General features: G+C 37.8%; 1 protein-coding gene and 1 pseudogene across 3 annotated transcripts in view; one reads left to right on the top strand and one right to left on the bottom strand.

The window, feature by feature from the left end:
* The window catches only part of STARD3NL (STARD3 N-terminal like), a 69471-nt gene that overhangs the window by 12821 nt on the left and 30301 nt on the right, over positions 1-26349 (top strand). The window lies entirely within an intron of this gene.
* LOC143680977 (mitochondrial ornithine transporter 1 pseudogene) lies at positions 12668-14287 on the bottom strand (annotated as a pseudogene).

The following is a 26349-nucleotide window of genomic DNA, read 5'->3' as shown; positions in this document are numbered from 1 at the left end:
CATTTTTTTTTTAACAGGATTGTCTTTTGTTGTTGAGTTGTAGGAGTTCTTTATGTATTCTGGATATTAAATCCTTTTCAGATACATGGTTTCCAAATATTTTCTCCCATTCTGTTAGTTTTCTAGTTAGTGCAAACCTATAATTGTTTTCAGAGTGCTGAGAAAAATTACTCCTGACTTATGTGATGGTTAGTTTCTGGTGTCAGTTTGCCAAATGATTAGCCCAGTTGTCTGGTCAAACAAGCACTGGCCTGACCATTGCTGTAAGGATATTTCCTGGCTGGTTGATTAAATCATCAGCTAGTTGATTGCATCTGTGGCTCATTATACCTGGGATCAACTAAGGCATGCCTCCCATAAGAGATAATCCCATCAGTTGAAGGCTTGTAAGGAAGAAGAGAGACTCACTGCTTCTCAGCCAGTGAGTCTCTCCTGGAGTTCATCTAGACCCTACATTAGAGCCACCAGCTTCATAGCCTGCCCTACAGATTTTGGACTCCTCCATTCGTATGGTTGTGGGGGACATATTTATATTTATAAATCTCATATATATAATATTATTGTAAATGTAATTTATTTAAATGATACACATATAAATTATAATATAAATATATTTATTTGTTTAAATAATGTTATAATTATAAAATTATAATTTCATATAAATATGAGATTTATATATCTATCCTGTTGGTTCCGTTTCTCTAGAGAACCCTAATATAGCTCATATCCAATTTCTGACTTTATTTTCACCTGTATATTAATGTACATTTCAAAGTTTTTATGTCCAAGCTGAACTAATCTTTCTCCTCATAACTGTCTTTCTCTTCCCCATTTCAGAATGTAGCAACTCTGTCCTTCCAGTGCCTCAGGCCAAAAATCTTGGCATTTCCCTTCAGTCCTCACTTTCTCCGATACCTCATGCCCAATTCATTACCAAATGCTGTTTACTCTGTATTTAGAACCAGCCAGTTCTCATCACTTGCACCACCCTGGTCTGCTAAATTTATCATCTCTCTCCTGAATGATTGCCATAGTGTCCTAATGGGTCTTCTTGACCTGTGCTCTGGCAGCAGAGCAGTGAGAGAGCCACGTAAATGTTCAGCCAGATCATGCCCCTCTTCTAACCTAAAACCTTCCATTATCTTTCCATCTGAGAGTAAAACTCCTTGCAGTGACCTGTGTGGTTCCACAGATCCTTTGTCTCATGAATTTCTCTCTCATTATCTCCTGTTGCTCCTCCTCTTTTTCTCTCTTGCACTTAGCTCCCGCCAAACTGTCCTCTTGACTAAACTTCCTACGTAGCCACTCCTGTGGTAGCGCTTATGTTTTCCTTTTGACCATAGCCCGTAGCAATTACTTCATTTGTATTGCTACTGAAATGGTTTAAGGTTCTCTGATAACCCACTCTTGGTGTGAAAATCTGTTCTAGTTTGCTAGCTGCCAGAATGCAATATACTGGAAGCAGAATGGCTTTTAAAAAGGGAAACTTAATAAGTTTCTAGTTTACAGTTCTACGGCCAAGAAAATGTCCCAATTAAGTCTATAAAAATGTCCAATCTAAGGCATCTAGGGAAAGATACCTTAGTTCAAGAAGGCTGATGAAGTTCAGGGTTTTTCTCTCAAGTGAGAAGGCACATGGCGAACACAGTCAGGGCTTCTCTCTCAACTGGAAGGGCACATGGTAAAAATGGAGTCATCTGCTAGCTTTCTCTCCTGGCTTCCAGTTTCATGAAGCTCTCCAGGAGGCATTTTCCTTCTTCATCTCCAAAGGTCGCTGGCTAGTGGACTGTCTGCTTCATGGTGCTACAGCATTCTCTGCTCTCTCTGAATCTCTTATTTTCCAAAATGTTTCATCTTTTATAGGACTTCAGAAACTAATCAAGATCCACCCAAATGGGTGGAGACATGTTATCACCTAATCTAGTTTAACAACCACTCTTGATTAAATCATATCTCCAGGGAGATGATCTGATTACAGTTTCAAACATGCAGTATTGAATAGGGATTATTCTGCCTCTATGAAATGGGATTTAGATTAAAACATGGCTTTTCTAGGGGACTTACATCCTTTCAAACCAGCACAGCAACCAATAGCAATTTTAGCCCTGTACCCCTGTACTTAAACATCATTATACATGAGTCATATCTTTGAAGTAATTCTTGTAAGAACTAATTCATGTTCCTAGTGTTAATCAGGGGGACAAAGGTCAATGCAACCTCTTTCAATCTTGTTCATCTTCAATATGGTAATATTACTTATAGACCCACTAGAGAACCACCTTCACTTCTATCTGTTCCCTTACATTGGAGCTCAACTAATCGTTCACCCATCTCTAGCTTGTATGTATCACCAAGGCCCCTATATTCTGTATTATAAGCCTCTGATTATACCTTTATGCTCGTCATAAAAGTGAAACCATACAGTATCTATCCTTTCGTGTCTGGCTTATTTCACTCAACATTATGTCCTCAAGGCTCATCCATCTTGTCATGTGCTTCAGGACGTCATTTCCTTTTACTGCTGCATGATATTCCATCTTAAGTGTGGATCCATTTTGTTGATGGGCATTTGGATTGTTTCCATCTCTTGGCAATTGTGAGTAATGCTGCAAAGAACATTGGTTGCAAATGTCTGTTTGTATCATTGCTTTCAGTTCTTCTTGGTATATACCAAGTAGTGCTGTGCTTGGTCATAAGGCAATTTGATATTTAGTTTCCTAAGGAATTGCCAAGCAGTTTTCTGTAATGGCTGTGCCATTATACATTCTCACCAGCAGTGCATAAGTGTCCCAGTTTCTCCACATCTTCTCCAACATTTATAGTTTCCTGTTTGTTTAATAGTAGCCTTTCTTAAATCTGTGAGGTGGTATCTCATTGTAGTCTTGATCTGCATTTCCGGTATAGCCAGTGAAAATGAGCATCTCTTCATGTGCTTTTGAGCCATCTATATTTGCTCTTCAGAAAAATGCCTATTCATATCTTTAGCTCATTTTGTAATTGGGTTCTTTCTTCTCTTGTTGTTGGGTTGAATGATTTCTTTGTATATCCAGGAAATCAAACCTTTGTCTAATATATGATTTCCAAATATTTTTTCCCAGTTGGCTGCCTCTTCATCTTTTTGACAGTCTTTTGAGGTGCAGAAGCATTTGATTTTGAGGTGTTCCCATTTATCTATTTTTTTCTTTTGTTGCTTGTGCTTTGGGTGAAAAGTTTAGGAAGCTACCTCCTATTACTTGGTCTTGAAGATGTTTCCCTACATTTTCTTCTAGAAGCTTTATGGCTAGTTCTTATATTTAGGTGTTTGGTCTACTTTGAGTTAATTTTTGTGTAGGATGTTAAGATAGAGGTCCTCTTTCATTCTCTTGGCTATTGATATCCAGTTCTTTTTGTGCCCAATTACTGAAAAATCTATTTTGTCCTGGTTTAGAGTATTTATGGCTTTGTCAAAAATCAGTTGACCAATGATTTGATGGTCTATTTCTGCACTTGCGATTTGATTCCATTGGTCACTGCTTCTGTCTTTGTGCCAGTACCATGCTGTTTTGACCACTGTGGCTTTATAATAGGTTTTAAAGTCAGGCAGTATTAATCCTCCCACTTTTTCTTGTTTAGGATGCTTTTAGCTAATCAGGGTCTCTTTCCCTTCCGGGTGAATTTGGTACTTAGCTTTTCCAAGTCTTCAAAGTGCATTGTTGAAATTTTGATTGGTACTCTGTTGATTCTGTAGATCAATTTAGGAAGAATTGACATCTTAACTATATTTACCCTTCCTATCCATGAACAGGTAATGTCTTTCCACCTATTTAGATCTCCTTTGATTTCTTTTAGCAATGTTATGTAGTTTTCTGTATATATGTCCTTTAGGTCCCTAGTTAAGTTCATTCCTAGGTACTTGATTCTTTTAGTTGCTATTTTGAATGAAAATTTTACCTGAACTGACTCCTCAGCTAGGTCATTGCTTATGTATAGAAACATAGATTTTTTCACATTAAATTTGTATCCCGCCATCTTGCTGAATTTTATTAGCTCAAGTCAGTTTACTGTAGATTTCTCAGGATCTTCCAAGTATAGTATCATGCCATCTGCAAATAATGATATTTTACTTCTTCCTTTCCAATCTGGATGCCTTTTATTTCTTTGTCTTGCCTAATTGCTCTAGTTAGAACTTCTAGTACAATGTTGAATAATAGTGATGACAATGGGCATCCTTGTCTCATTCCTGATCTTAGGGGGAAAGCTTTCAAGTCTCTCTCCGTTGAGTATGATACTGGCGATTGGTTTTTCATCTATTTCCTTTATCATATTGAAGTAGTTACCTTTGATTCCTATCTTTTCGAGTGTTTTTATCAGAAAAGGATGTTGAATTTTGTCGAATGCTTTTTCAACATCAATCAAGATGATCATGTGATTTTTCCCTTTCGATTTGTTAATGTGCTGTATTACATTAATTGATTTTCTTGTGTTGAACCATCCTTGCATTCCTGGTATAAACCCCACTTGGTTTTGGTGTATAGTTCTTTTAATGTGTTGTTGGATTTGATTTACTAATATTTTATTGAGAATTTTTGCATCTGTGTTCATTAGGGAAATTGGCCTGTAGTTTTCCTTTCTAATAGCATCTTTACCCAGTTTTGGTATTAAAATGATACTAGCTCCATAAAATGAGTTAGGTAGAGTTCCTTTTTCTTGGAAAAGTTTGAATAGGATTGTTGTTAATTCTTTTGGGAATGTTTGATAAAATTCCCCTTGTGAAGCCATCTGACCTTGGGCTTTTCTTTGTAGGAAGATTTTTAATGACTGAATCTCTTTACTTGTGATTGGTTTGTTGAGGTCTTCTGTTTCTGCTTGAGCCAGTGTAGTTAATGTGTTTCCAGGAATTTGTTCATTTTATCTGAATTGTCTAGTTTGTTGGCATATAGTTGTTCATAGTATCATCTTATGATTTCTTTTATTTCTTCAGGGTCTGTGGTTACACACCCCTTCTCATATCTGGTTATGTTTATTTGCATTCTCTCTCCTTTTTCTTTGTCAGTCTTGCTAGTGGCCCATCAATTTTATTGATTTTCTCAAAGAACCAACTTTGGTTTTATTGATTCTTTCTGTTATTCTTTTGTTCTACCATTCATTTATCTCTGCTTCAGTCTTCATTACTTCTCTTCTATTTGCTTTGGGGTTAGTTTGCTGTTCTTTTTCAGATTCCTCCAGGTGTGCTGTTAAGTCCTCGATTTTTGCTCTTTCTTGTTTTTTAAGATAGGCATTTAGGGCAATAAATTTCCCTCTTAGCACAGCCTTTGCCACATCCCTTAAGTTCTGATAAGTTGTATTTTCATTTTCATTCATCTCCAGATAGCTACTGATTTCTCAGCAATTTCTTCTTTGACCCACTGGTTGTTTAAGAGTGGATTATTTCCCACAGAGACATTGTGTATCAAAGGACTAGCAGACATCTTTCCCATGTGACACAGGTACCCCAGATGCCAGCAGCCTTTCCCCTGCGAAGATATCCTCTTGTTGGTGCCTTAATCTGGACATTTTTATGGCCTTAGAATTTTAACTTGTAACTTAACAGATGTTTCAACAATAATAGGAAGAGTCTCTTTGTAAAAGTCAAAAAAATGTGTTATTTAATCCCCATGTATTTGTGAATGTTCTCATTTTTTGGTGGTTATTGAGATCCAGCTACATCCCATTTAATCAGAGAAAGTGTTTGAATAATTTCAGTGTTTTTAAATTTATAAAGACCTGTTTTTTACCCAGCATATGATCCATCCTGCAGAATGTTCCATGAGCACTAGAGAAGAATATATATCCTTGTTTTGGGGTGCAATGACCTATATATGTCTGTTAGGTCTAATTCATTTATCAAGTTATTTAACTTAACATTTCCTTGTTGATATTCTGTCTGGTTGTTCTTACTATAGCGGAGAGTAGTATATTGAAGTCTCTTATTGTTGAAACGTCTATCGCTCCCTTCAGTTTTGCCAATGTCTGTCTCATGTGCTTTGGAGCTCCTTGATTGGGCACATAAACATTTATGATTCTTATATCTTCTTGGTGAATTGAACCTTTAATTAGTTTATAATGTCCTTCTTTGTCTCTTATGATGTCTTTACATTTAAGTCTATTTTCTCCAATATTAGTATACCTACTCCTACTTTCTTTTGGTTACAACTTGTGTGGAAAATCTTTTTTCATCCTTTCACTTTCAATCTATTTGAATCCTTGTATCTAAGGTGAGTCTCTTGTAAGTAGCATATAGCTGGATTATATTTCTTAATACATTCTGTCAATCTATACTTTAAATTGCTAAGTTCAGTCCATTAACATTCTAAGTTGTTACTGAAAAGGCATTTCTTTTTCTACCATCTTATCTTTTCCATTTTATTTTTCAGATCTATATATTTTTAACCTCTTTCTCTTTTTATCCTTAAGGTTAGCCTTATTGGTACTCTTCAATTCTGTGCCCTCCTCCATACCTCCCTCTCCTGTCTGTTTTTTTCAGCCAGCAGAGCTCCTTTTAGTATTTCTTAAAGGGTCAGTCTCTTGTTGACAAATTCTTTCAGGACTTGTTGTGAAAACTTTCATCTCTCCCTCAGTTTTAAAGGACACTTTGGCTGGGTACAAAATTCTTGGCTGGAAGTCTTTCTATTTCAGGATCTTAAATATATCATACCACTCACCTCCATGGTGCTAATTGAATAGTCTAAACTCAGTCTTATGTGGTTTCCTTTGTATGTTGTAATAGATTGTTTTTCTCTTGCCACTTTCAGAATTTTCTGCTTCTCTTCAACATTTGGCAGACTGATTAGTATGTATCTTGGGGAAGGCCTATTTGGATTTGTTCTGTTTAGAGTTCGTTGGGCTTCTTTGGCTTGTATATTTATGTCCTTTATAAGGTTTGGGAAGTTGTCCCCCATTATATCCTCAACTACTGTTCCTAGCCCTTTACTCCTCTCTTCTCCCTCTGGGGCACCTATGATTCTTATTTTTTATTTATTTGTTTATTTATTTTTTGCATGGGCAGGCACCAGGAATCGAACCCATGGAGGGCGAGAGTTCTGCCTGATGAGCCACCATCACACTGCCCACCAATGATTCTTATATTTGTGCACTTTGTTTCGTCTATCATCTCCCTGAGATCCAATTCAAATTTTTCCATTTTTCTTGTCATTTGCTGTTTTAAGTCTTCAAAGTCAGTTATCCTGTTCCCTATATTGCTTATTCTTTCTTCTCTCTCTTCATATCTGATGTTGTCTTCCTCTAGTATGTTTTTTAATTGGTCAACAGAGTCTTTAATCTCTGTGATACCCGCTATTTTTTTTATTTATTCTTTCGAAATCCTCTTTATGCTCTTCTACTGTCTTCTTAGTCTACTTTGTGTCATTTGTCATCCCACTTATTTTCTTAAGTAGTGTTATATGAATGTCTGTGATTACTTGTTCCAACTTTTGTGTCTCCTCTGGTATTTTAATTTGGTTGTTAGGCGGGGCTGTATCTGTCTGCATTGTGATATGCTTACTGATCTATTGTTTTCATTGCGTGTAAATATTTTGATTGATTTACTTTGGGAGTTGATTTCTTTCAGTAGTCTAAGGTCTTGTGTTTTCAGGATGGGTGCGCAGCAGGCAACAGGGTAAGGGGTGGGTACAGCTGTGCAGTGATTCATTTCAGGGCAGGTATAGAAGCAGATTGGGGATGTTATGCTGGTACTTGTGAATGTGGGCGCCCTGTGGCCAGGAAGGATGTAGCTGTGTGGGTGCACCGGTCTAGGGGGAGTAACCTTTGTGTGTGCTGGTCTAGGGCACAGGGCTCTTTGGGCACATGCGTAGAGCTGTGGCAGATCGGTGTTATGCCTTTGTTTGTTGGGGGAAGATGTGACCCGGTTGCACAGATCAGCACTTTCTCAGTGCTGGAAAGTATGACTGAGGGCATATGCATGCACGGTTTGGTTCTAGGACTCCCGTAAACTGATGTTCTCAGAGCTAAATGACATGATTGGGGGCCCATGCACAAGCGCCGGTCTAGCAGTGACCGCAAACTGCAGTTCCCAGAGTTGTAGGACACGAGTGGGGGCCTGTGCGCCTGTGTAGAACATGATTGGGGGCCCGTGCTTCTGCATGGGTCTAGGAGTGCCGTAAACTGTTGTGCAGAGCTGGGGGTGGCAGGGGTAGTGTGGGGTGAGGCTATATGACACTGTAGGCTGGGGGTGGGGGTAGCACCTATAGCTTTTATGTACAGGCAACAGCCTGCAGGGAGCAGAAGGTAGTGCTCGGGAGAGGTGCAGGACCTGTGGGTTGGGCTGCCCTTGGGGTAGGGCTGTGGGGCGAGTACTGGTGCTGGGGGCTTGTGAAGTGGAGCTACTTGGAGCATGGAATGGACTCAGATGATAGGGCTTGAGTGTGTGGGGTGTGGGTTGCATTGCTGGTCATGGGGCTGCGCTGGTGAAGGCAGCACATTCAATAAACATGGCCTGGCTTACTGCTTAGTCCCTCGCTCCTGCCCGTGTACTCCCACAGGCTCTGCTCCTCTATACCAGGCTCCAGCTTTCTGCTTCTCAGTTCCTCGGCCTCTGTGACCAGGGCATATGTGGTACAGAAGGCTCTCCCAGGTCAGTAGCACTCTTGAATCCCCGTCTCAGTTGCCCTCTCGTCCCTTCTCTGATTTTTCCATGGATCAGGGCTGAACTTGACCATCGAATTCAGCCATCTATTCAGCCATCTTCCTGGAAGTTACTACAGTAGTGTGATATCTTATGCACATATTAACCAAAGACCTGAGTGGATCCCGATCCCTTCCATGATGTGACTTCACTATTTCATTTAAGCCTTATAATAACAACAAAAAAAGACTGTTATAGTACCTGGCTCAAAATTCAAACAAAAACATTCCTATTAGCAGTCACAGGGACTTTGGACATCTTCATTCCATCCCTAATCACATCTGGGTAATCTGATAGTTATTTTAGGGGCTGAACGATTTGGAAGACCCAAATTTATATTTAGGTGTTTTTTGTTTTTTGATTTTTTTTTTTTTTTGCATGGGCAGGCCCCAGGAATTGAACCCGGGTCTCTAGCATGGCGGGCGAGAACTCTGCCTACTGAGCCACCGTGGCCCACCCTATATTTAGTTTTAATTTTAGTCTATCTGTGTTTCTCAAACTGCCATATATAGAGAAATTATTATACAAAGCTATAATTACAAAATCCATGTGTGCTGTATTTTATAGAATGATATAAGAGATCTTCAAGGATGATGTTTCCTCACTGTGCTTTATATAAGTAGCATTTACTTACAGAAAAGTTAATTTAGTGATTTCACAATGACAATTAGGTTTTTTTGTTTGTTTTTTTATATGTTATATGGCGGGGGTCACATTTCATTGTTTTTCCATGTGAATATCCTGTTATTGTAGTACCATTTGTTGAATTTTCGTTTTTGTTTGTTTGCTCGTTGTTTTAGAAAGTATATGCATTGGGAAGCGAACCTAGCTCTCCTGTATGGCAGGCAAGAATTCTACCACTGAACTACCCTTGCACCTCCAAGACAATTGGGTTTTACTCTCTTTGCTAAATATACATATATATGCTATATACATAATATATTTAAATATATTTATTGCTTTTGTGCATTTTTTGCATAGAGTATGTATATTGTGTATTTTTCCAGTACTATTCACAAGTTGTGTACATCATGACATTTAATCCTCAATACTTAAGCATGCATCTTCTAAAATTAAGAGTCTTCTCCTACGTATCAGAATAGTATTATAAACCTTAGAAAATTAACAATACTTCCATAAGGTCATCTAATATATCAACTGCAGTCAGTTCTCCAATTGTCATGTAGCATTTTCTTTTTTAAACTCAATATCTATCAAAACTTACACCTTGCATTTGATGGTATGTCTCTTCACACACTTTTAAGTTTAAAGAATATCCCCAGTCCATCTTTCTTTTTCTTGTTGTTGCTTTGTTTTTCAAAACATGAACTTCTTAAGAGTCTAGGATAATTGTTTTGTAGAGTGTCCCACATACTGTGTTTGTCTGTTTCCTTATGATTGTATTCAGATAAATCATTTTTGGCGAGGATATTTCGCAATTGATGTTGTATATTTCTTATTACTTTCCATCAGAAGGCACATCATACCAGTTTATTGCAGTATTGATAATGTTGTTGGATTCCTTTCTTCGGTAGTGATTGCTGGCTTTTTCCAATGTAAAGATATGTTATTCCCATTGATATTAAGTTATCTGAGGAATAATACTTTAAGTCTATGAATATTCAACCTTTTACCTAGTGATTTTTAGTTTCCCTTAATGACCCTTGCCTGAATCAATTATTACCCTGGTGGTTGCAAAATGTTGATTTTTCTAAGTCTATTATTACTTCATCTTTTTTTTTTACACTCAATATTAGGTAAATATTTAATGATAGAATTCCCAAATTCCTTTTTCACAATATTTTACGTGACCATACTTTTGTCTGAAGTCCAGATCTGAAATGGTACAAATAGTACTCCAATATTAAACATGTATTAAGCAAACTGAATGAAAAAAAAATTCTCCTAACAAATCCTTTCAACTCAATTCCCTCTCCTTCTCGCTCTCACATGCCGGAAATTATTTCAGGATACCTGTTTAAATCTTTAACAGATTTAAAGCATAGGAGCAAAGTTCTGTTGATGATGGACTAAAGTTGGCTGCAGGCCTGAGGGGGGCAGCGTGGACTTGGAGCCCCCAGCATTCTGCTGGGAGCCGTTTGTTTTCTACTGTTTTAGTCCATTCGGCTCAGATGCAGCAGCACTCAATAGGTACTGACTTTTTGAATATGGAGAGAAAAGTAAAGTCGAAAGCTGTTGTCTTTTAGAGAGAAAGCAAATAGAAGGCAAGCTTACAGCTCTGAAGCACTTCAGGTGCTAGGTCAAGCAACCTCTCCGGGATATCTGCAAATCATGTCTACCTGTCCACAGCAGCTTGCTTCCCTGACCCTCTTGCTTCTGTCACTGTGACCATAGCTACCACAGAGACCCAAGGGAGAGCAAAAAGTTTAAGGAAGCTGGAGGTCTGAGACATGCTGGCACTAGACACGTGCAGTACGGCTATTAGTAACATTGGCCTGCTTGCTTTCAGCAGTACTGGCTGTTAAGAACACTTTTTATTGAGAGAGATGGCTGCTGGTTTTGGAGGAGCATGGAATGAGGAGGCTTACTTTCCTGGTGATAAGTATGACCCTCTTTCACCTTATGGCCAAAGAACAGATACCCCATCCCGAAGTCTGTGAGGACCAGATGAACTGTGGGGTTTTTGTGTCAGTGCATATATACACACGTATGGGAAAATTTAAGAAAATTGTTTTCCTTGTGTTTCCTTACTTTATAAAGTCACAGCCTATTTAAAGTCACCATTAAAATTCACCGACTTCCAGTACCCAATTTTTGAAAATTCAGCATGACAAAGAGTTATGAACCTCAAGGTAAATTTCTGACATTACTCACTACATAGCACAAGCACTAAGTTCTGTTTATCCCAGTATTGGTAAGAACTGTGACTCCATAACTAAACATGGAACATAGGGTTTACTTGAAGATTTTGTCACTGTCTGTTCCCTGGAAGGGTTTCTGGTTGCTAGAGGCAGCAAGAACAGTGCATGGTACAGGGTGGCTTGACAACTCCTAGAAGGGCCAACAGGAATCCTGTCCAGGCCAGAAACCAGAAGCTAAGAGCTGCTGATGTCAGCCACTGGGTCTCCATCAAAGCATGGAATCACATCCCCGGCCCCTCAGCACCTTCCTTAAGAACTATAAATTCTTTTGAAGAGGGAAGAGTGGAAGTTACCACAGGTGAAGGCCATGCTGCTTCCCAAAGACCTGATGCTCTGAGCCATACCTAATGATAGAGTCAGAGTGAGGAATATGATCCCACTTAAGAATTGAATTGGCACTATTTCTGGTATGAATGGGGCATCTTGAGAAAATCCAGGGTGTCTACTCTGAAACCTTATCTCAAGAAATATGGAAGCGGGCAGGCCATGGTGGCTCAGCAGGCAAGAATGCTCACCTGCCATGCCAGAGGACCTGGGTTCAATTCCTGGTGCCTGCCAATGTTAAAAAAAGAAAAAAAAAAAATATGGAAGTTCCACCAATATGCAGGTATAGCTAAAAACTTTTTTAAAACTCTAACTGGTTAATATAGTACACATGTTAAGCAGACTTCAAAAAATGGGTTAAGTAATCATTTTTAACCCATAACTTCAGAGAACATGGTGAGTGTTGTTTTTTTCTGTGATATCTGAGTTGAACATGGAACCAGATTGTATGTTTCATTGAATGCATAACCAAACTGCATCTACATCTACGGGTTTATGCAAAAGCCCTGATATACTTATATTTGACCTTTTAGAGAAGGTACTTAGGGCCACTGGCTCAGCCTGTATATTCCACTGACAACAAAAGCAGCAACTTTTCCATTTCATTAAAATTATGGGTAGAAGTAATTTAATTCAAAATAGAGGTCCTTCCATAAAGTTAAGATTTAGAAGAAGGGAAGACAAAAATATAAAATTCCCATGAAACCAAAATAATTGCACATTGGTCTTGAACTCCCTGAAACCCTGAGATGAACTGTAGTCCCTAAACATGTGTACTTGGAGCCAGGGTCAGTAAGATACTTCAGCATGCTTCAAACTGGCTCGTCTTCAACTTCCTGGTGAATTCATAGGCAAGAACAGAGCCCCATTGGCAGGAAACATGTGAATCATAGTAGAATTAAGTCCAGAATATAGGGCTGTTGTTCCTTCATTTTTCTTGACATTCACAAAAGTTCTGATAAACACTGCCTGTTTTCTAGCCATGGAAAGAACCTGAATTCTGTATTTGATACAATCTACTGGGTATACAGCCAGCCAAAGGCAAATTCCAACTCCACCACTTAACATCAAAGGGACAGGCGTAGTTCATCTTTTGATCTCCCTGAAGCAAGAAACGACTTGCTCAATTCATAGCCACTGAAGAAGCAGAAATAGCCCAGTATTTCTCAGAGTAAAGTGCTGGAGAGACCCTGGTAGAAGCCCAAAGGGCCATCCTTTGTGAGGATGCGCTGCACAACAGATCCAACTGTATTATGGCTTTTGGTGGTCATTCCCAAGGTCTCAATCTCATACATGATCTGCAGGCGGCACTTCAAGAGCTCAGTGGGGCAGAGCATCACCGTGGCAAAGAGGCGAAAGAGCTGGTGGTGGTGGTCTACAGGTCACTCAGCTTTACCTGCTTGTCCAGTCCAGCCGCCTTCCTCACGACCTATTGGCAGAAACCATAGCTCATGAAGAGGATGGAGTTCTTGGCAATGTTGGCAGTCATCGTAGGGCTGGTTCCCTTGTATAAGCCCCACAAGCCCACCTGGGGGTAGGTCTTGAGACAGTAGTCAGTGAGCCCCCTGTATAGGTCAGGAAATGTCTGTATCTTTACTTTCGTGTTGGAGGGCTGCTTTGTCAGCCCACCTGTTCTGCCCACTGTGGCCCCCACTGTGAAGTCAGTGGCAGTTTGAATAGCAGTGTTGGTTCTTATTCTCCTGCTTGTCTGCTTGTTTTTGTGGATGACTCTCTGGAGTTTATGATGGGCACCTCATGTCCCATTGTGCAGAGCACCAGGGGTGGCCACGTCCCACTTAGCTGCGCCACCTCCTCTTGGCTCTCCCCTTCTATGTCTTTTATCTCATATTTTTCTGTAAAGGAGAACCCCCTCCCACACACATACAGTATCTCTCTCAAGCAGTATTAACATGGACTCATGGAACTTTTTTATCTCTCCAGTGTGCTATAATCCATTACTGTCATTATTTATTTTTATGATCAAGTTGTCCCAAACTGTCCAGTGGGAGCTCCTTCAAGATAGTCTTTTTTCTTTTTTTCAATGAAAATCTTTGCCTACACAAAGGATGTGAAAATATTCTCCTGCTTATTCTTCTAAAGGCTTTATAATTTTAGTTTTTATGTTTAGGCCAGCGAACCATCAGTAATTATTTTTTGTATGGGTAAAGTTAGGGTTTGAAGGGTGGTGTGATGGTGGCTCGGTGGCAGAACTCTCACCTGCCATGCTGGAGACCCGGGTTCAATTCCTAGTGCCTGCCCATGCAAGAAAAAAAAATGAAAGTTAGGGTTTGAGGCTCTCCTACCACCTGCCCCCTACTCTCCATTTTGATACTGGTTGCTCCAGCATCATTTTGATGGTTTTGACACCTTTATCAAAAATTAAATGACCATATAAAGGTAGGTCTATTTCTGGGCTCTCCATTATGTTTTATTGATTTATTTGTTGAGTCTTATGCCACTTTCACACCTTTTGATTACTGAAACTTTATGGTAAGTCTTTATATTAGGTAGTGTAAGTCTTCCATCTTCATTCTTCTTTCGCAAGATTGCTTTGTATATTCTAGGTTTTTTCCATTTTGTGTCTATTTCTACAAAAAACAAGTTCTTTGGGATTATGATTGGAATGGCATTGAATCTATAGATCAATTTGGACAGAATTAATATCTTAGCAATGGTATTCTTCCAAGCAATGGTATATCTGTATTTATTTTTACCTTCTTTACTTTCTCTTAATATTTTGTAGTTTTCAGTGTCAGGATCTTATATATTTTTTGTTAAACTTTTTCCTTAGTGTTTTATATTTTGACATGAGTTTAAATAGCATTTGTTTCTTTTTCTTCTTTTTTTTTTTTTGTCACTAGTTTCCTCACACCTTATCCCCTATTGTGTTACAGAGGCCTGTATACACTATTCTCTGGTAGGGGCAGACAGATGTAGATGAATGAGAGAAAGCAAGAGCTTCTCTGAAAAGCGATCTTTGAGTTAAGGCTAGTAGGATGAGTAAGAGCCATAAAATCAGTAGAACAGCATTACAAGCAGAGAGAAAAAAATCTAGCAAGGTCTTTGAGAATGTGGTGCCTTTAGGAAACTGCCTGTGGTTTTTAGTCTAGTGAAGTGGTTCTGAAGAAAATGGCAAAAGTAGGCTGTGTGTTTGAATAGGAAAAATTAAGGAGTTTGAGCTCTACCTGAAGTTTTTAGAGCCATTTAATAAATGAACTCATTACTTTAACTTGCTTCCCTAAAAATTTACTGTTGTTGGGTCAGAAGCATTTTTTATTTGGTTTTTAATAAATTCTATTTTTCTATGCTTTATCTTTTTTCTTTGCCCATTTTCTCTAAATGAGTTTTGTTTTCGTTATTTATTTGACTTTTTTAAGTTTTAAGTTTTGCGTCTTTTTTTCTAACATTTTTATTGATAAATCTTCATATACATACATTCCATACATTGAGTATGATCAGTGGCTGACAGTATCATCACATAGTTGTGTATTTATCACCATGATCATTTTTTAGAACATGTGCATCACTCCAGAAAAAGAAATAAAAAGAAAAAAGAAAAAACTCATATATACCATAACCCTTATCCTTCCTTCTCATTGACCACTAATATTTCCATCTACCCAATTTATTTTACCCTTTGTCCCCCCATTATATATGTATTTCTTACCCATATTTCTTTTACTTATCTGTCCATACCCTGGATAAAAGAAGCTTTAGGCCCAAGGTTTTCACAATCACACAGTCACCTTGAAAGTTATATCTTTATACACTTGTCTTCAAGAATCAAGGCTACAGGAACATAGGTCAACAGTTTCAAGTGTTTCCCTCTAGCTGCTCCAAATACTATAAACTAAAAAGGGATATCTATATAAGGCGTAAGAATAACCTCCAGGATAACCTCTTGACTCCATTTGAAATCACTCAGCCACTGAAGTTTATTTTGTCTCATTTCTCTCTTTCCTCTTTTGGTAAAGAAGGCTTTTTCAATTCCTTGATGCTAGGTCCCAGTTCATCTGGGGAGTTGTCTCCCACTTTGCCAGGGAAATTTACACCCCTGGGAGTCATGAACCATGTAAGGGGGAGGGCAGTGAATTCACCTGCCAAGTTGGCTGAGAGAGAGAGAGCCCACATATGAGCAACAAAAGAGGTTCTCTTGGGGGTGACTCTTAGGCCTAATTTTATGTAGACTTAGCCTGTCCTTTGCAAGAATAAGTTTCATAGAGGCGAACCCCAGAATCAAGGGCTTTGCCTATTGATTTGATTGTCCTCACTGCTTGTGAGAATATCAGAAATTCTCCAAGTAGGAAAGTTGAATATTTCCTTCTTTTTCCCCAGTCTCCCAAGGAGACTTTGCAAATACTTCTTTAGTTCCCAAATTACTTTGGGATATATCAGGGCGTCATACTAAACTAGACAAACCAACAAAATCTCATGCCGTATTCAAGATTCCATATACTTATGGTGTTCAACTAAATTGACCATACAAGTTAAATTAGGAAATGCACTACCCAAAATATAAATTTTGCGCCAAATACACATCCCTCCCTTTGTTCTCACACAGAGGTTGAAGTTTTAAAATATGGACAATATCATCCTGTACCCAGTGTTCTGATTTACCTTAGTCCTATCCAGATCAGCTTCATTCATTTCTCTACTCAAAGTCTGATGACTTTTTAAGCTTTTTAACAGTTCCTGTATAGGGTACTGCTGACTTTCATAACTTCTGCTGTTTTTGAGATAGAGCAACATTCAACTTTGTGTATTCAGATTGGTTTCTCTTGGAAGCTTTTTGTGTAAGTTTTATATTCCAAAACCATGTATTAATTACCTACATTTTTTTATTGCATAAAGCATACAATTTTTTAATACTTTATCTTTTTTAATCTTCAGCATATTTTGACATTTGCATATTATTTTACTCCATGTACTAGAACATGTGGATAGTAGTTTTGTTTTATTATTAAAAACGTTCTTATTAGAGAAGTTGTAAGTTACAGATCTACATGTATAAAATACAGGATTCCATATGCCACTATATTATTAACTCCTGGCATTGGTATAGCACATTTGTTATAATTGACGTAAGTACATTTTCATAATTGTACTATTAACTGTAGTCCATAGTTTAACTTAGGGTTCATTGTTTGTGTTGTGCACCTACATGCTAGGTATAGAAGTAGTAATTTTATATTTCTCAGGACCTGCCAAACTGTTTTCCACAGAGGCTGCACCATTTTACATTCCCACCAGTAATGAATGGTTGTTCCTGTTTCTCTGCATCCTCTCCAATACTTGTAATTTTTAAAAGCAGCCATTCTATTGGGTATGAAGTGGTGTCTCATTGTGGTTTTGATTTTAATTTCCCTGATTAGCTAATAATATTGAGCATCTTTTCATGGGCTTTTTTGGCAATTTGTATATCTTCTTTGGAGAAATGTCTGTTCGGGTCTTTGCCTACTCTTTAATTGGGTTGTCTTTTTGTTGTTGAGTTGAAGGATTTCTTTTTGTATTCTGGATATTAAACCTTTATTGGGTATGTTATTTCCAAACATTTTCTACCATTGTCTAGGTGATTGTTCTACCTTCATAATAAAGGCACAACAATTTTTTATTTTGATGAGGTACCATTTATCTATTTTTTTTCTATTGTTGTTTGTGCTTCAGCTGTAAATTTTTAGAAACCATTGCCTAAAAACTTCCATATGTTTTAGGAATTTTATAGTTTTGGCTCTTATATTTAAATCCTTGAGCCATTTGAGTTGATTTTTGTATATAGTGTGAGGTAGGGAGTCCAACCTTCAACCTTTTGCAAATGGAGTTCCAGTTTTCTCAGCACCATTTGTGGAAGACACTATTCATTCCCAATTGAGTGGGTCTTTGTCTCCTTGTCAGAAATCAGTTGGCCATAAAGGTGAAGACTGAGTTCTGAGCTCTCAATTGTATTCCATTGGTCTATATGTCTATCCTTGTGCTAGTACCATGATGTTTTGATTATAGTGTTTTTGTAATAAGACTTAGGATCAGTAGGTGTTCTAACTTCGTTTTTCTTTTTCAAGATGACTTTAGCTATTCGGGGCCCCTAACTCTTTCATATAAATTTGATGGTTGGCTTTTCCATTTGTGCAAAGAAGGTTCTTGGAATTTTTATTTGGATTGCATTGAAACTATAAATTGCTTTGGGTAGTATTGGCATCTTAACTTTTAATCTTCTACTCCATGAACATAAAATGTCCTTCCATTTATTTAGGTCTTCTTTGATTTCTTTTAGCAGTGTTTTGTAGTTTCTTGTATAAGTCCTCTATATCCCTGATTAGATTTATTCTTTGGTACTTAATATTTTTTAGTTGCTACTATGAATAGAATTTTTTCTTGATTTCTTTTTTCTCATAGTTCATTGTTATAGTATAGTCCCTCAAGAGACTTTGCCAGTACTTTTTAATTAACTACCCAACATACTCTGATATATATCCAGGTATTACCTTAAGCTATGCAGAATTGCAAGCCCTCATTCCCATTCTGGACTCCATGTGTTTGGGTTGTTTAAATGACTCATCCAGACAGGTTTAGTTAGATTATGTGCTAAAGAAAATTTAGGTTTTGGACAAAATAAACCTCTCTTCCTTTGGTCTTATACAGTATATGAAATTCTAAAATACAGCATCCTCCTTAACCCTTGTTGTAATTTGAAAGCTGCCAGAATGTGATATACCAGAAACAGGACGACTTTTAAAAAGGGGAAATTATTAAGTTGCAAATTTATAGTTCTAAGGCTGTGAAAATGTCCAAATTAAGGCACCAATAAGAAGTTACCTTCACTCAAGAAAGGCTGATGAAATTCAGGGTTTCTCTCTCAGCTGAAATAGTGAAGTCGTCTTGAAAAAGATGAACAAAGTTGGAATGCTCACGTTTCCCAATCTTAAAACTTATTACAAAGCCTCAGTAATACAAATTAAGGCACCAACAAGAGGTCACCTTTGCTCAAGAAAGGGTGATGAATTTCAGGGTTTCTCTCTCAGCTGAAGGGCACATGGTGAAGTCTGCTAGCTTTCTCTCCTGGCTTCTTGTTTCATGAAGCTTTCCCAGGGCATTTTCTTTCTTCATCTCCAAAGGTCTCAAACTGCACAAGCTCTAAAGCTTATTCCAAGATGGTTCCCTCTTAAAGGGCTCCAGTAAGCAACCCTACCTTGAATGGGTGGTGACACATCTCTATGGAAACCATCTAATCAAAAGTTATTACCCACAATTGAGTGGGTCATATCTCCATGGAAATAATCAAGAAGCTCCCACCCAGCAATATTGAATGAGGATTAAAGAACTTGGCTTTCTGGGGTACACAATAGATTCAAACCGGCACACCAGTTTTCTGATCTACCTCAAGGTTCGTCCATATTGTCATGTGCTTCAGGACCTCATTTCATCTTGCTGCTACATAATATTCCATCATACATATATATACCACATTTTGTTCATCCACTTGTCTGTTGATGGGCACTTGGATTGTTTCCATCTTTTGACAACTGAATGATGCCAAGTAATATTGCTGGGTCATAGGACAACTTGATATTTAGTTTTCTGAGGAAATACCAACCTGTCTTCCATAGCAGCTGTATCATTATACATTTCTAACAACAGTTCATAAGTAATCTAGTTTCTTCTCATCCACTCCAGCATTTGTTGTTTCCTATTTGTTTAATAGCAGCCATTCTAGTAGGTATGAGGTAATATCTCATTGTAGTCTTGATCTGCTTTTCCCCTATAGCTAATGAAAATGAACATCTTTTCATGTGCTTTTTAGCTGTCTGTATGTGCTCTTTGGAAAATGTCTTTTCGTATCTTTAGCCCATTTTATAATTGGGTGGCTTGTTCTTTGGTGTTAAGTTGTATATTTTTTTCTCTATACAGGATCTCAAACCTTTATCCAATATGTGATTTCCAAATATTTTCTCCTATTGAGTTGGCTTCCTCTTCATCTTTTTAACAGAGTACTTTGAGGCACAGAAACATTTGATTTTGAGGGGTTCCCATTTATCTTATTTTTGTTGCTTGTGTTTTGAGTGTAAAGTTTAGGAAGCTACCTCGTATTATTAGGTCTTGAAGATGTTTTCCTATGTTTTCTTCTAGGATTTTTATGGCACTGGCTCTGATATTTAGGTTTTTTAACCACTTTGATTTAATTTTTGTATAGGGTGTAAGGTGAGTCCTCTTCATTCTTTTGGCTGTTGATATGCAGGTCTCCCATGCCCATTTATTGAAAATACTATTACTGTACCAGTTTACTAGATTTGGGGGCCTTGTTTGAAGATCAGTTGACCATAGATTTGGTGGTCTATCTCTACACCCTCAATTTGATTCCTTTGGTCAGTACTTCTTTGTGCCAGTATCAGGCTGTTTTGATCACTATGCCTTTATAATAAGATTTAAAATCAGGAAGTGTTAGTCCTCCCACTACACTTTTCTTTTATAGGATATTTTTAGCTATTTAAGGTCTCTTTCCCTTCCAAATGAATTTGGCAGCTAGCTTTTCAAAGTCTTCAAAGTAGATTGTTGGAGTTTTGATTGGTATTATGTTGAATCTTTAGATCAGTTTGGGCAGAATTGATACCTTAGCTACAATTAACCTTTCTATCCATGAGCAGAAATGCCTTTCCACCTATTTAGATCTTCTTTGATTTATTTTAGCAATTTTTTGTGGTTTTCTCTGTATAGGTCCTTTATATCCCTGGTTAAGTTTGTTCCCAGATACTTATTCTTTTTAATCTATTTACATTTGAGGTTCCTACTGATAACACAGGTCCTTCTGCGATTTTGCTGGTTAGTCTTTTGTAAGTCTTATATCTTTTCTGTCTGTCACTTCCATTAAAGCCGATTTTTACATTTATTTGCTTTCTTGTGTTATACCATTTTGAGGGCCTTCTCATTTCTATCTGGGTGCATTTTTCATCTGTTTTCCTTGTGGTTACCATGGGCTAAAAATTTAACATCCTGGCTGGGCAACGGTGGCTCAGTGCAGAGTTCTTGCCTGCCATGCCAGAGATCCAGGTTCGATTCCCAGAGCCTGCCCATGCCAAAAAAAGAAAAAAATTTAACATCCTAAAAATATAACAATTGTATTTACTTTTTTAACTTCAATAACATGCACCATATTTTTCCTATATCCCTCTGTACCCCACGATTTTTTGTACTTGTTACCACTTATATCTTTGTATATTGTGTCCAGAAGCCTAGATTTATCATTATGTTTTATGTATTTATATTATAGCACCAGTAGGAAGTAAGACGTGGAGTTACATACCAAATAATGCAATGCAATATAAAAGGCATTTTTAATTACCCAAATGGTTACCTTTACTGCTGGTCTTTTTTTCTTTATGCTGCTTTGAATCATGTCTAGGGTCCCTTCGATTCATTCTGAAGAACTCCCTTTAGCATTGCTTATAGGGCAGGTCTAATCGTGATGGGCTCCCTCACCTTTTGTTTATCTGAGAATGTCTGGATCTCTTCCTCAGTTTTGAAAATCTCACCATATATAAAATTCGTGACTGGAGTTGTTTTCCTTTAGCACTTCAAGTATTTCAACCCACTGCTTCTTGCCACTATGGTTTCTGATGAGAAATCAGCACTAGCTAATTGGGACTCCCTTATACATAACATGTTGCTTTTCTCTTAGCTTTCAGAACTCTCTCCTTGTCTTTTGCATTTGATTATATAATACGTATATAATCGTGTGTTTTTCTTCACGTTTGTCTTGTTTGGCATTCTCTGAGCTTCTTGGATGTGCATATTCACATCTTTTGCTAAGTGTAGGAAGTTCTCTGTCATTATTTGTTTGACTGTTCCTTCTGCCACTTTCTCTCTTCCTTCTCCTTCTGGGACTTCCATAACACTTACATGGGTGCACTTGATGGTGCCCCATAGCTGTCTTAATCTGTTTCAGCTTTTAATATTTATTTTTACTATCTACTCCTCAGCCTGACTCACTTGAAACTGCCTTGTCTTCAAGTTCACTGATTCTTTCTTCTGCCAGCTCCAGTCTGTTCTTGAAGCTCTCCTGGGCATTTTTTATTTCAAGTACTTTGATCTTTAACTCTGGTTGTTCTGTTTGGTTCCTTTTTTAAAAATGTTGTCTTTTTACTTAGACTTTCATATTGTTCATTCACTGTTTTCCTGAAATCCTTTAGTTCTGTCTCTTTCATCTCTTTGAGCAGTTTTAAAAACATCTGTTTAAAGGCTTTCTTTGGTATGTCTACCTCCTCATCTTCATTGGTGTTTTCTGTATTTTTGTCCTCTACCTTTGGATGGGCCATCATTTCCTGTTGTTTTTTGTTTGTTTGTCTTGTACTCATTTGTTGTACACAGTACATTTTAATCTGTTAACTCTGGAATTTACTCCCTGGGATATATCTGTTTTTTTCATTTTGTAAGCAATTGGTGATAAGACAGATATTCTTGATCTTCAGCCCTCCTTTCAGGTATGTCTGCCCCAGGCCAATGCAGTGTGCAGTTTTCCCTGTCTTTCTGGGCCTCTGTCTTGTCTTGGACTTTTGCTTGTTAGTTGTTTTGGAGTTCCCCTGTTTATAAGCGTTTAATTGTCCCCTCTGTTTCCCAGGGTACGAACTTCTCTTTCCCTTGTATTTAAAGCCAGTGAGTCTTTGTACCAGACTGTCTGCCTCTATGGTTTTTTAATACTACTTTCATTGTTTCATCCTGCTTTTGCCTGGTGGGCAAGTTCTGGGAGGAGAGTCACCCTGGAGACAACATTCCTAATTCATTCTTTCCCAGCTGAACAGGGTCAGGGACTCAAGAAGGAGGTACAGACCATCTCTAAAGTGCCCTGTTGAGGAGATCAGGAAGGGCGCCAAATCTTTCCTAACAGCTCCTCAAACCTGGGCTCTCCTGCCTACCCAGCAGATGTAACCCTTCAGCTAACTTTCCCCTGCAGCCCTGTGTCTTTATTTATTTTTTTATTATTGTTGTTGTTGTTATTATTATTATTTTGCATGGGCAGGAACCAGGAAGCGAACCCAGGTCTCCAGCATGGTAGGCGAGATCCCTGCCTCCTGAGCCACGTGGCCCGCCCAGCCCTGTGTCTTTAAATGTTCACTGCCTCCACCGCTGTCCGGCCTCCCATGCCTTTTGTTGGTATGAATTAGTAGTCATACCTAATTACTTGCAAGTGAGCTTTAGAACAAGCAGTTATTTCATTACTGTCAACATAGCCCAGTTCATTGATCATAGCTTCTTTCATTTGAGCCTGGTAACATAATATCCATCTAGTAATTCTACTTAAGGAACATTATTATGATTATGTACAAGCTTATAAAGAGATCTTGGAAGAATGTTGGGATGATAAAACAGCAACACTGTAATTTTCTTTTGGAAAGCTACCACTTGCATACCATATACAGAATATGCTAATATTGTACCTAACCATCACTAAGATGGCATCTGGTATCTCTAGAAATTCTCAAAGAATGACTTTGTACCAGATGATGCCATTGAGGATCATCAGGAGAAATCTAGAAGTCTACCTCCCAAAAAGCTACTTATTGGCACCATTAATTGTGTCTAAAGCCCACCCTCCTTCTTTTAGACAGAGAAACCTGATTTTATCGTTGTCTGTTCACAAAAGCCCCACTGGGCATGGCTCTCTCTTGCATGTATAGACTCCTGTCTCAGAATTTACAGTGAGCACCTTAATTGTCATGTAGCCTGAATGTTTACTTCAACCTGACCAGCTTATTGTTTTCCCACACAGAATTCAGAATTTTAATAAGAAGGCTGGAATTAGAGAAAGGTTGGAAGAAGCAGGCAGAAAATTACTAAATTGTTCATTGACAGAAAGCTTGATGTGATTATGTTAATCATAGGAATAACCTGGCCAGTGGAAAGGAGATTCTTAAATCTGAGAGGAAAGTTACCACACCCCACCTGAAGAGTGCCAGGATAGATACAGTCACCATTTGCTTGTGATACATCATTGCTTTTGACTGAGCCATCCCCCTTCTGATGGGAAGCATTTTTCTTTCTCTCTTTAGATTGGGGCTTATGTCCTGTTGGCCTGTTCTCATATGCTGGCCTGTGAGCAATTTTGCTTCTTTAAGGATACTTGAACTGGTTTGAAATAGTTATGTACCCTAGAAAAGCCATGTTCTCTTAATCCTGATTGCATATTGTAGAGTAGGATGTCTTGATTAGGTTGTTTCAGTGGAGATTTATCCCACCCAATTGTGGCTTAGATGTTTTGACTCCACCCATTCCAGGTGGGTCTTGTTTAGTTTACTAGAGTCTTTTAAAAAGGGGAAAGATTTTAGAGAAGGCTCAGATACAGACATTTACAGATGCTTGGAGTGCCAACAGAGAGCCCACACAGAGACATTTGGAGAGGCAGAAAGAAAGTACCCCTGGGGAAGCTGTTTGAAGCCAGTAAACCAAAGGATCAGCAGATGCCAGCTACATGCCTTCTCAGCTGACAGAGGTGTTCCAGATGCTGTCAGCCTCTCTTATGTCAAGGTATCTTTCTCTGGATGCCTCAGTTTGGACATTTTTATGGCCTTAGAACTATAAGCTTGTACTTAATAAATCCATTTTTATAAAAACCAACCTAATACTGGTATATTGCATTCCAGTATCATTAACAAAATAAAACAATACTATACACCTCTGCTCTGATTCATGTATTGGATTATGTAACTCATTCTCAGAGGGCAGTATTATTTTAATTGTTTGAAAAGTGTCCCTTCTTTTTCCCCATTGTATCCCTGATGGTATGAGCAAATCTGTTAAAAGCCTGGTAGAGTTTCATGCAGACATATGAGTCTCCTTTTTTTTTTTCTTTCTTTTTAACTTTTCGCTTGGCACACTAATAAAGATCTGGTGGAAGAATTTGATTCCTTGGCTTAGGAAAGGTTTAGTTTTTTTAATTTAAGGTAATGCCAAACAGTTGGTGGGGTGATTTTATATAGATGCTTTATAGAATTTTTTTAATTTATTAATTTCAAATGGCTGACTTTTTCACTTTTTCAAATTTCCCTAAACATTATTTTCCCATTGATCCAACTACTAACTTGAATGTGAGGTGTGTTTTACGATTCAACCAGATTGGCCAGATTTTTAAAATGTTTTGCTAGATATTTTATTTAACTTGTAGCATATGTGGCATAAAGTAAACTATTTTAAAATGTCAACATAATGGTAGTGTTCCATTTGCTAAAAAGAGATCTGTTTGATCTGGTTTAATTAAACTTCCTGTAGTGCTTCTTAATGATAATTCTTCAGCTCAGGAAGCTGAAGTGTTGCATAATGCTTCAACTCGTAAAACTTGCCCACTATCAGTTCTTTTTTCCCAGTGATTACCTTTTAATAACTTTTTGAAAAGCCACTTCGGGCAGGGTACCACCAGAGCTTTACTTTGCAGAGTAAAGTAGGCAAACCTCATAGCATCAGTCACATGAAGAAGTGTAAGACAATGAATCATGCTTTTTTTTTCTTTTTTTAGCGCATCTTATCTTCAAACAAACTTTGAGGTGTTTTTAAAATATAGCAGCCTCTTTTAAGAAAACATTTTCATTTAAGCAAAAGGAAGAACTATTTTACTTAATGAAATTTTGAATAGCCAGTCGAATTGGACATGTATTAACACTATAGAACTTCCAGGTTTTCTTAGATATGGCATAACTTTCCCCATCTCATACTAGTGTTTTTAAAATGTGAAGGTGTCTATCTTGCTGTGGTTTTTGTAGTGCTCTGGATTAGCGTCCTCCCCACATCCCCTTCTTCTCTATGCATGTCTGTTTTTTTTATAACTTTATTATTGTATAGTATTACATATATACAAAGCAAAAGAGTAAAAAAGCAATAATTTTCAAAACACTCTTCAACAAGTAGTTACTGGACAGATCCCAGAGTTTGTCATGAGCTACCATAAGATCCTCTCACATTTTTCCTTCTAGCTGCTGCAGAATATAAGAAAGAGGCTATAGAAGACTTTAATTTTTTTTATCATCACGATTGACTTTTTTCTTTCCTTTTTTTTTTGTGAAAAATAAGATATATACAAAGAAGCTATAAATTTCAGAGTACAGCACCACAATTAGTTGTAGAACATATTTCAGAGTTTGACATGGGTTATAATTCCACAATTTTAGATTTTTACTTCTAGTTTCTCTAAGATACTGGAGACTAAAAGAGATATCGGTTTAGTGATTTAGCATTCATATTCATTTGTTAATCCTACCTTCTTTGTGTAACTCCGCCAGTCACCTTTGATCTTTCCGTCTGTTTCTTTAGGGATGTTTGGGTTATGGCCATTCTAAATTTTTCATGTTGGAAGGTTCTGTCACTAATATGGGGTAGGAAGATGAAACTATCTGATGTTCCAGAGAGATTGGGCTCTCTAGGTTTCAGGACTTATATGGATCAGGGACCCAAATAGAGGTTGTAGGTTTCTGGAAAGTTACTCTAGTGCCTGGAACCCTTGTGCAATCT

The sequence above is a fragment of the Tamandua tetradactyla genome, chromosome 1, assembly GCF_023851605.1.
Source record: "Tamandua tetradactyla isolate mTamTet1 chromosome 1, mTamTet1.pri, whole genome shotgun sequence".
NCBI classification, from domain to species: Eukaryota; Metazoa; Chordata; class Mammalia; order Pilosa; family Myrmecophagidae; genus Tamandua; species Tamandua tetradactyla.
This window is presented reverse-complemented; position numbering and strand designations above follow the sequence as displayed.